The sequence below is a fragment of the Meles meles genome, chromosome 7 (assembly GCF_922984935.1).
Source record: "Meles meles chromosome 7, mMelMel3.1 paternal haplotype, whole genome shotgun sequence".
Lineage (NCBI taxonomy): Eukaryota > Metazoa > Chordata > Mammalia > Carnivora > Mustelidae > Meles > Meles meles.
In genome coordinates, this window is record NC_060072.1 from 6612251 (window position 1) to 6624533 (window position 12283).

The window sequence follows — 12283 nt, forward strand, 5'->3', positions numbered from 1 at the left end:
ATCTGGTGAGGATTTTGCATTGTCTTCAGCACCTGTCTGCTCATGTCCCCCTTTCTGCAGGGCTTCGTTCAGTGGCCCTCTGGAGCAGGCTGCCAGTGAGGCGGTCAGCCAGCCTTCTCCCGCAGGGCCACGACAGCTGGTCGTCTGCCTGGCAGTGCCCCCAGCCCTCCCTTGGTTTCTCTTTTCCTAACCTGGCTTCCGAGGAGGTTCAGATCCCACCGCTGTGTCCAAAGACAAGTCGAGGGGCTCTTTGTGTCCGACAATGTACTTCCTGCTCCTCCTCCTCGGGAAGGTCAAAGAATGGCAGGTTCTTGGCTGCCTACCTTTGGTTCCTGTTTCCCAAACCCTATTCATTTAGCCAAGGCCACAAGGCACCTGTGGTCCCTGGTGGCTCTTGTCCCCATCTGGAAGGCTGGCGGCAGGGCAGGCAGGTAGGGTCCCCGTAGGCTCTGAAAGTGGGAGCACCCAGGGCCTAGGCCTTGCGCTCTTTTGCCCTGTGGGACTCTTCTGGGTTAGCTCTCCCATGCTCGCTCCCTCAGGTTTGAGTTCCTTTACAGGAATACGGTTAAAGAACTGCATGTTTTACTGTGTCATTGAGATCACTGGGGCTTCACTGATTGAGTCTGGGGTCATCAGAGAGAGCTCCCTTTTCCCAGCTGATGTCTTAGGGCTGTGGGTCACTTAGAGGGTCAGAAGCCGGCCTCCTCCCCTGGAGGCCTGTCACCCCCTGCGGAGCTCCAGCTTTGGATCCCGATTTTAGCCCGAGTCAAGCCTAGAGGGAATGGCCTCAGGTGGGGTGCATTCTTCGGCCAGTCCTAGGAAGTCTTTTCCACTGCCCTGGGATGTGGCAGGGATGGTGGCTGAGACCACAGAGTTGGGAGTCAGGGTTAGGGTCAGCCCAGACTTGACCAGTCAGTTCATTTGCCCTCCAGACTGAGACACGGTTACATGTCTTCACTTATGGTATAACTTGTCCTTTTATCCTGGGGCTGCCAGATTGCTTCTATCTCTTTAGCATTCATGCTCTCGATATCACCCCCTGCCTATCTTCCAGGGGGTGGTTTTACTCCCTTCTCCCCAAGGCCAGTTAGGAGCTCAATTATTTTTTCCCAGTTCAAGACATCCTTGTTTGGACCCAATGGTACACCTCATCTTTTAAGAAAGATTATAAAAATTTTCAAACACAAAACTAAAATGATGAACTCTGTGTACCCATTACCCCAGTTCCAGCAACCGTCATGTGCCAAGATTTCATAGCTGTCTTCCCACACGTACTTTTTGTGAGCTGGAGTACTTGAAAGTAAATCAAAGAAAACTGTAAATGCCACTATGTAGCTCTAGCCGGTCTTTAAAAATATATGTGACCTTAATACAATTTTCCTGGCCAACAAAATAAAGTTTTTAATAATCTAATAACCATTCTGTGTTCAGTTTTTGCCAACTGTCCCAAAAATATCTTTCTATAGTTTGTTTGAGTCAAAACGCAAGCAAGGAGTCAACAAAAGTGGGCCAGTATTAACCACCAAATGTTTGTTCCCTCCATAAAAGCAATGATAACCTTGCCACATATTATCAGATTCAACTTGCACAGAACTCTGGAAATGAATCAAAAGCCTGCAATAACCCAGAGTGTCTGCAGTTTAGACAGAGTAGAACATTGCTACGAACAGCAAGCTTGGTAATGCTTTAGATTACTCTATTTTAAATCTGTTCACAGAGCTAAAAGAAACCATGTATAAAGAGTTAAAAAAAAATAAGAATGATGTCTCACTAAATAGATTATCGGTAAAGAGACTGAAATTACAATAAGGAACCAAATACATATTGAAAAGTACAATAACTGAGAAAAAAAAATTAACTTGACGTGACCAGGCAGAAGAACCAGCAAGCTCAAAGTTAGGTCCATTGAAACTAACCTGTCTACAGAAGAACAGAATAAAGAAAAATGAACAGAGGCTCAGAGACCTACATGCAGCACACGAACATTCAAGAAGAGAGAGAAAGGGCAGAAAGAATATGTGAAAAAAAATCATGGCTACATGTTTCCCCTATTTGATGACAAAAATTAAGCTACACATCCAAGAAATTCATGAGCTCCAAGTAGGATAAACCCAAAGGGATTCAGCCCTAGACAGAACCCAATCAAACTCTCAAAAGACAAACGGAGAATTTTGAAAGCAGCAAGACAGAAGCATATCAGCACAGACTAGGGAAGATACTTGAGATGAATGAGAATGAACATACAATGTACCCCAAACACAAAAACATAACATACCAAAACTTACAGAGTAAAACTAGGGCTCAGAGGGAAATCTGTAGGTATAATTTACTTACATGAAAAAAGACAACACACACAATGGGAGAAAATATTTGCAATTTACATGTCATATAAGGGACTCTATCAAAATACATAAAGAACTCTTACAACTCAACAATCAAAAGACCCAATTTAAAAATGGGTACAGGATCTGAATAGACATTTCTCCAAGGAAGATAAGCAAATGGCCAGTGCTCCACATCACTCACCATTAGGGAAATGCAAATAAAAACCACAAGATACCATTTCACACCTAAAAGGATAGCTAGAATAAAAAAGTCAAAATTGTTGATAAAGGTATGGGGAAATTAGGACCCTCATATGCTACTGGTAGAAATGTAAAACTGATACAGCCCCTTGGAAAAAGGATTTAGCAATTTCTCAAATGATCAAATATAGGGTTATTATATGACCTAGAAATTCCACATCTAAGTATATATCCAAAAGAAATGAAAACATATGTCCACATGAAACCCTGCACACAGATGTTTATAGCGGCATTATTCATAGCAGCTAACAGGTGGAAACCACCCAAAATGTCCACCAGCTCCTGTTGAATAAACAAAATACGGTTAATCATACAATGTAATATTAGCCACAAAGTGGAGTCAAATACTGACACGAGCCACGACACAGATGAACCTTGAAAACCGTACACTAAGGGAAGGAAGCTGGTCACAAAAGATCACATATTATTTGATTCCATTCCTTTTAAAGTCCAGGATTGGGTAATGTGCAGAGACAGAGAGCAGGTTAGTGGTTGCTTAGGGCCAGGTGGGGAGGATGGTGGGATAAGGGATAACAACGAAAGGGTACAAGGCTTCTTTCTGGGGTGATGAAAGTTCTTGACTACAGTAATGGTTGCACGTATCTGTGAATATACTACAACCCACTGAATGGCACACATTCAATGAATGAACTGTGGTTATGGGACTTATATCTCAGTAAAGACAAAACTCACACCAGGGCGCCTGGCCGGCTCAGTTGATAAAGTGTGCTACTCTTGACCTCGGGGTTGTAATTTTGAGCCCCATGTTGGCTGGAGAGATTATTTAAAAATAAAACTTTTTTTTTTAAAGATTTTATTTATTTATTTGACAGAGAGAGATCACAAGTAGGCAGAGAGGCAAGCAGAGAGAGTGAGAGGGAAGCAGGCTCCCCGCCGAGCAGAGAGCCCGATGCGGGACTCGATCCCAGGACCCTGAGATCACGACCCGAGCCGAAGGCAGTGGCCTAAACCACTGAGCCACCCAGGCGCCCCTAAAAATAAAACTTTTTTAAAACAACAAAAACAGCAAAACTCACACCCATACCCACTGCAGTATTAAGCACAATAGTCAAGACATGTAACCCAAAAGTCCACTGATGGATGAAAGGACAAAGAAATAAAGTATCCAACACACATATTATTCAGCCTTTAAAAAGAAGGGCATTCCGCCACATGCTACAACGTGGATGGAGCTCGAGGATACACTGAGTGAAATAAGCGTGCCACAAGAAGACAGATACTGTGTGATCCTTACGAGAGGTATTTAAAGTAGTCAGTCTTACAGAAACAAAGTAGAATGGTAGTTCCCAGAGGTTTGGAAGAGGAGGGAATGGGGTGGTGTTCAATGGGTATGGCGTTTCAGTTTCGCATGAAAAAGTTCTAGAGATCCACTGCACAACGATGTGAATACAGTTAACACTGCTGAAATGGACACTTAAAAATGGTTAAGATAGGCTTTATATTATGTGTTTTTTTGCCATATTTTTAAAAAAAGAGGTATATCCCTGAGACTCAGCCAGAAGATGCCCAACATTTAGGAGTGGTGGCTGTGGAGAGGCCCAGATCAGTAGGGTCCAATATGGCTAAAAGTAACACACGGGCTTGTTAAGAACATTCTCAGTCTGGATCGCAAACAGGACAGCGGCATTCCCCAGGAATGCAACAACACACACACACCAAAGGGAAGTCCAGTCCAGACGTGCGTACCTTCCAGCCTTAGGATGCCCGAGAGGAGGAATGAAGAAAGATGGGGCTGGGGTCGTTAGGGATGGGCATCCTCCTGCCACTGCTGGGGGTTATGGATTATGGATGTCAGTCAGATGTCAGCTTCCCATTAATGAGTCTTTCTCTACTTCCTTCTTTTTCCAGACTCCTGGTAAAATGCAAAATAACATTGTAATATTCTTTTTTCCCATGTGATGTTATCCAGACTTTTCTGCCGTCCTTACCGGAATGTCAGACAGCTCCAGGAATAGAGCCAGCCTCACTCTTCCCCATGTCATCTCCATCCACAAAAGGGTGAACAAGGAGGAGGAGAAGAATATAATCTGTCAGGCGGATCTTCGGGGTAAAGGGTAAGAACTTAAAAGGTGGGGTAGCTCAACAAGCTAGCCCTCACGTACCCACATCCCAACTCGAAAACAACAAGTTGGCATTCATTCACAGACAAAAGTACCTCGTGGAAGGTGTGGGACTCAACACCACACCCCATAGAGCCCGAGAGGGAAGAGTCTAGACCACCAGTGCATCAGGTAATAGGTGTGCAGACCTTACTCCCGGCTTGAACCCTGCAGGGCCTGGGAACCGGCTCCAGCCTGAGAGATGCCGGCGATCACTGTCTTAGACAATCAAGAGAGCCCCACAGACAAGAGAGCCTTTGTGGGAGCCCAGGTTTCCAGCACACCACTGGAGAAAGAAAATAAAAATGTGAACACACTGGGGAGGGAAAGAGGAACATGTCACTCCTCCCCCAAGAGCGTAGCTCAGTGCCCAGTCAGATGTTTCTTGGCCCTTGATTTCTCCCATGGGCAAAAATAAGGGCATGTGAGAGAGCACATGGCTTCCCCAGTTGTGCAGCAAGTTGCCAGACGAACCTTCTTCTCACTCGCGCTGACCAGAGTACTGAGTCATGAGCTGTGTGACTTGGGAGTGGGAAAAGGCTGAGAGAGTGACAGATAAGATCCTCAGAAGGCATTAAAGGGACGTGGATCCCTGTGTTTCAGACTCCAATAAGAAGCCTTGCCCACACGTTGATCTTGCCTGCAGATCCGTCCAACTGGCTCAGAGCAGTTGAGCCCCGCATCTCACCCCCATGAGCCCCTGTCTTACCCCCTTACCCTATGGATGATTTTCTGTGCAAACTCTTGATGGTGGCAAGAGTGAGTTTTGGGAGGTGGCTAGTGAGCACGCACAGAAAGCCAGCCTAAGTCTGCAGACTGGGGAGAGACCACAAACGTGAGCTTTAACAAAACAGAGGCCGTCAGAGACGCCTGGGTGGCTCAGTCATTTAAGCATCTGCCTTCGGCTCAGCTCATGATCTCAGGGATTGAGCCCAGGATCGGGATTGAGCCCTGCATCGGGCTCCCTACTCAGCGGGGAGCCCGCTTCTCCCTCTCCCTCTCCCCACTTGTACTCTTTCTCTCTCTCAAATAAATAAATAAATAAAATCTTTTTTAAAAATTCAGAATAGCTGTTTTAAGGAAGCTCAATGAGCTACAAGAAAACACAGAAAGACAATTCAATGAAATCAGGAAAAGAATAGACAAATAAAATGAGATAGAGATAGAAATCAGAGCTAGAAAGACAGAAGAGATCAAAATCATACCAAAAAAGAGCCAAACGAACTCTGGAGCTGATGAACACACTGAATGAGGTGGGAAATGCCACAGAGGGCATCAGCTGTCGAATGAAGCAATCAGGAGAAAGAATCTGTGATTAGAACAAAGGAACTTTGATATTATCCAGTCAGAGAGTAACAAAGGAAAAAGAAGGAAAGAGTGAAGAAAGCCTATATGATCTATAGGATGCCATCAGAAGAAACAAAACGCTAATTATTGGAGCCCCAGAAGGAAAAGAGAGGGAGAAGCAGATGGAGAAAATTTATTTAAAGAAATAATGGCTGAGAGTTCCCAAAGTCCCAACTTTAAGAGATTTTCTCCAACATACATTAGGATGAAAGTATTGTAAATCAGAAACAAAGAAAGAATCTTAAAAGCTGCAAGAGAAGGGGCGCCTGGGTGACTCAGTCTGTTGGGCGGCTGCCCTTGGCTCAGGACATGATCTCAGGGTCCTGGGATCGAGCCCCGCATCCGTCTCCTTGCTCAATGGGAATTCTGCTTCTCCCTTTCCTTCTGCCGCTGTCCCTGCTTGTACGCTCTCACTCGTGCACACACTCTCTCTCAAATAAATAAATAAAATCTTTAAAAAACAAACAAACAAAAAGCAGCAAGAGTAAAGAAGCTTGTAACTTACAAGAGAATCCCCATAAAGCTATCAGCGGATTTCTCTGCAGAAACCTCACACGCCGGGAGAGAGCGGGATGATATATTCAAAGTGCCAAAAGAATAAAACTGCAAGAATGACCTGGCAAAGCTGTCCTTCAGAAATGAGAGAAAAACGAAGATTACCTCAGACAAACAAAAGCAGAGGGAGTTCATCACTAGAAGTGCCTTATAAGGGGCGTCTGGGTGGCTCAGTTAGGTGTCTGCCTTCGGCTCAGATCATGATCCCAGGGTCCTGGGATCGAGCCCTGCATTGGGCTCCTTGCTTAGCAGGGGGCCTGCTTCCCCCTCTCCCTCTGCCTGTCGCACTCCCTGCCTGTGCTCTTGCTCTCTGTCAAATAAATAAATAAAATCTTTAAAAATATCTATAGAAGGGCCTTATAAGGAATGCTGAAAGGGGTTCTTTAAACTGCAATGAAAGTATGCTAATTAGTAATGTGAAAATATGAAAATAGGCAACACGCTGGGAAGGTAAAGATAGTTGAGCCTTGAACAACACGGGGGTGGGGAGGAAGCTAGGGGCACTGACCCCTGCACAGTGAAAAATCCCCTTATAATTCTGACTCCCCAAAACTTAACTTCTAATAGCCTACTGTTGATTGGAAGCCTTACTGATATTTTGTACATTATTTTTGTACATATTTTGTACATTATATGCATCGTATGCCATATTCTCACAATAAAGCAAGCTAAAGAAAAGAGAATGTTAAGAAAATCATAAGGAAGAGGAAGTACAGCACCCTGGGCTGGGCCAACTGGGTAGAGCACCCCGGGATGGCAATGTTCCACAGCCTGGTGGGTTTTGGCTCAGCGGCGGCAGCCACCAGGATGGCCCGCGGCAATGACGGTGACCTAGAGATGCAGTACAGCTGCCCCATCGGCTTGGAGGTGGGCGTTAGCCATCAGCAGCTGCAGTTACACGTGAGTGCGTGGGCCTCTGGGAAGCTGAAGGCGGGAGGGAAGGTGCAGGCCACGGCACGAGGGGGTCCACACTCCACCCTGGAGGGGCCCAAGGTCCACCGCTGCACTACCTCAGCCCTGAAGCCCGTCTGGAGCACCCAAGGGGTAGGGGTGCTAGGGTGCGGGTCTCCCTCTATAGCACTGTCCCTGCACACAGAGGGGCACCTTGCACCCTGCCTGCTCCTGGGCCCCCTGTGGTTGCCGACAGCCTCTGCTGTTTAACCTTCAACTATTGGGGGATTTCCCCCCATCTTTCTCTTCTTGACTTGTTTAATTTCATTTCAGTTTGAGAGTATGTATGATTTCTATACTTTTTTGATTTGCTGTGTTTTGTGTCCCAGAATGTGGTCTAGGTGGATGTCCCACGGGAGCTTGAGAAGAACGCTATTCTGTTATGACTTGATGAAGGGTTCTCTAGTTATCAGTTAGATCGAGTCATTTGATAGTGCTTGTTTAGTTCAACTACGCCCGGATTGTCTGCCTGCTGGATCTGTCAGTAATACAGGGGTGTTGAATTCTCCAACTGTATTAGTGGATTTATCTATTTCTCCTTATAGTTCTGTTTTTGTCTCATATATTTTGGTCCTCTGTTAGGTAATTTTGTATTAAGGATGGTTATATCTTCTTGGAGAATTAACCCTTTTACCATTATATAATGACCCTCCTTCTCACAGATAAATTTCTTGGCTCTGAAGTCAGCTTTGTTTGAAATTAGTATGGCTACCTGGTTTTCTTTTGGGTTGTGTTAGCAAAGTATATCTTACTCCATTCTTTTTTCTTTTTTAAAAAACTGGGGTAAAATACACATAAAATTTACCATCTCAACCATTTTTAAGTGTACAGTTCAATGGTGTTAAGTATATTCACATTGCTGTGCAACTAAACCCCGAAACTTTTTCTATCCCTTTCCTCTTAATCTATCTGTGTCTTTATACTTAGAGTGGGTTTCTTGCAGCCAATATATAGTTGGGTCTGGTTTTTTTAATCAGTCTCTGTCTTTTGATTTGTGTATTAAGGTGTTAGTATTCAAAATGATTATTGATAGCATCGGATCAATATATATATCATGTTTTTTTACTGTCCTCCATCCATTGTCCTTGTTCCTTTTTTTTCTTAAGTTTTTTGCTTTCTATACTTTTTCTGCCTTTTTTGGTTTTAATGAAACATTTTATGTGATTCCATTTTTTCTCTCTTACAATATCATTAATACTATTTTTTTCTAACTTTTTAAAGTGGTTCCTCTAGAGTTTGCCGTATCCATTTACAACTAATCCAAGTCCTCTTTCACGTAGCATTATACTGCTTCACAGAATACCTCATAACAGAGTGTTTCCAACTCCTCCTTATAACATTGCCATCATTCACTTCACTTATCCGTAAGCTATAATACTGAATACATTGTTGTTGTTCTTATCAATACTTTGAACAAACTGTTATCTGTCAGATCAGTTAAGAAGACTAAAGGATTTCATTTGACCTTCATTTATTCCTTCTCTAGCACTCTTCGTTTCTGTATGTACATCCAAATTTCTAATGTATATCATTTTCTTTCTCTCTAAAAGCTTCTTTTAACATTCATTGCAAGGCAGCTCTGTTGGTGACAAATTCCCTCAATTTTTCTTTGAGAAAGTATTTCTTCTTTATTTTTGAAGGATAATTTTACTGAATATAGAATTCTACATTGTTTTTCTTTGAATGCTTTAAATATTACACTGCACTCTTTTTTTACTGGTATGGTTTCTGAAGAGAAGTCTGATGTAATTCTTATCCTTGCTCCTTTACAGGTAAGCTTTTTCCCTTCTGGCTTCGTTTAATATTTTCCCTTTGTCTTCAGTGTTTTTTTTTTCCCCAATTTCAATATGATATGCCCAATTGTAGATTTTTTGGGTATTTATCCTTTTTAGTATCCTTTAAGATTCCTAGATTTGTGGTTTCTTTTCTGTCATTAATTTTGGAAAATTCTCAGTCATTATTTCGTTTCTTTTTTCTTCTTTACATGTATGCTAAACATTTTGTAATTGTCCCAGCATTCTTGGGTATTTTGCTCCATATTTTTCATTCCTTTCTCTCTTTTCAGTTTTGGAGATTACTAGTGACATATGTTCAAACTCATTGATTCTTTCCTTGGCCATGTCCAGTTCAGTGATGACCTCATCAAAGGTACGCTTCATTTCTGTGATAGTGTTTTATTTTTTGTTTTGTTTTGTTTCTAGCATTTCCTTTGATTGTTTCTTGGAGTTTGCATCTCTGCTTACATGACCCATCTGTCCTTGAATGTTGTCTACTTTTCCCATTAGTGCTCTTAGCATACTAATCGGTCGTTTTAAATTCCCTTTCTGATAACTGCAACATATCTGTCATTTATGAGTCTGCTTCTGATGACTGCAACTGTCCGAGTTGTAGTTTTTGGTCCTTTGGTAGGACTTGCAGTTTTATGCTGAAAGCCAGACATGATATACTCTGAAAAGAGATTAGGTTTATCTCTTTAGGTTTATCTGGTTTGGAGCTAGTCTGTGTTCACCATTTACTATAGCCACAGGTTGTCAGAGATGAATTTCCTCTGGTGTTCTTATTTTTACCTCCCCCGTTGTCTTTGTATTTCCCTAGAGACATCTTAAATAAGGTCTGCGATGTGCCATTCTTTCATTTGCAATCCTGTTATTACGCAGCGGCTCTACTGATGTGGTGGTATGGTGCTGAGGGAAGGGAAGCATCCTATAGTCCTATGATTAGGTGTCAGTCTTTTAATGAGCCCATGGGCTTTGACCTCCATAAGTTCTTCTCAGTTGCTGGGTTTCCCCGACCCCCTTAGTTAAGGCAGAAAGGCTAAGTGCTGGCCTTGGGTGTTTCCCTCGGCTGGGTCAGTTAGGCTCTAGTTAAGAAGTTTCTCTTAAGGGAATTAAAAAAAAAAGAAGTTTCTCTTAAGGGCAGTCCCTGTTATGGAGAACATAATGCTCTGGGTGTATTTTTAATATCGCTAATTTTCTATTCTTCCTGCTGGAAACACAAAAGGATTTTCTTCACTCTTTACTGTGGAGGACTTGGCAGGACTCCTGGAGTCAATACTCACAAAAATGTCAGGCCCCCTTGAAAAAAAACTTTTTTAAAGATTTTATTTATTTATTCGACAGACAAAGATCACAAGTAGGCAGAGAGGCAGGCAGAGGAGGAAGCAGGCTCCCTGCGGAGCAGAGAGCCTGATGCGGGGCTTGATCCCAGGACCCTGGGATCATGACCTGAGCAGAAAGCAGAGGCTTTAACCCACTGAGCCAACCAGGTGCCCCACGAGTGGAAATATTTCTAAAATAGTCCCAAACTGAGGTGCGTCAATGCCCAAACAGAGGTATGAGGACCAAGGAAATTAAGACCATCAGAGCAAGCTAAGAGAGATCCCAACAACCTCCCCGGGGAGACCACGGAGGGTGGAGTCCTCATCTGCTACCAGTCTAGAGTTCATGGGTGGGTGGGGCCCAGGACAGGGTGGAAACTTGCAAAACATAGTAAAACACACTCACACTCTCTCTCTCTCTCTCTATGGAGCAGTCTGTGTAGCCCCCCTTCAGGGCATGTCAGATCCCTCAGAGCACAGGGCTGGCATAAAGCTGCCTCAGTTGGTCCTTGACCTGAACTGATCCTTAGGAAGCCGAGAGCACAATATTGGGCAGCACAGTGAACAAGCGGTCAGCCCCCAGCTCTCGCAACAAGTTATCGCAGTCCTCCTTCCCCAATTTAGGCAAGTACTCCATCCAGGGGATTTGGAGACATCAGCACTACGAAGATGCATCTGTCTCGGAACCAGACAATGAACCGTTAAAGCAAGACAAGTGCAGAGCCCAGCCAGGAATCTAAGAGTCCAGGCATGTCCAAGCTACCTACGGGTGCTCCCCCGGGACCAGCTACAGGCAGTGTGTATCACAGATGCCCTCGGGAACAGAGAGACCAAGGGCACAGCAGAGGTGTTGCGACAGCAAGCAGACTTTAATCAAGGATGTAAAGCCAGGGTGACTCCCGCCTCTTCGGTTACATTAGCTTCTTTTTTCTCCTCAGGACATAGGCAGGAAGAAGGCCTGTTTTCTAACGAGAATCTAGAAATCAGTCTCCATCCCCAAGCTGTATTTCGTGGACTGGTTCAGATCTCTCTCTAGTTGGTTTGCAGTCCGTTTTCAAGCATTTTCCTTCCCTGAGAAAAGAGTCTTCTCACATTCATCTATGTCTGGAGTCACCCCAGAATTAAGCTGCCTTTACACTAGCTGTTTCCTCTGCCTAGAACACTCTACCGCAGGCATCTGCATGGCTGGATCCCTGACCTCCTTCATCCTTCCAGTCTCCTCTCAGACATTACCTACTCGACAAGGTTCTGCTAAAGTCTGCTCCCTCTGCCACCCCCTGGAATTCCCAACCTCCCACAGCTCGCTCCGTACTTTCCTATAACTCTTACCAACTTCTCTGTCTTTGCTTCTCCTGCAGTTTGAGTAGGATATGCCCAGTTACTTCACATAACTAGTGTGTTGACTGCATCTCAGTATCACTACAATGCAAGCTCCATAAGAGCAGGGACGTCTGTCTGGTCACTGATATCCCAAGTGCACAGAGATGGAACACAAAAGGCAATTCAGTAAATGAGTGTGTGCAAATGAGAAGCAAAGCCTAGTTCAGATCCCACCCTGTCACTAACTAGCCAGCTATGTGCTTTAGGCAGTTTGCTTCCCTCTTTGCTCCAGTTTCTCAAACTGTGAG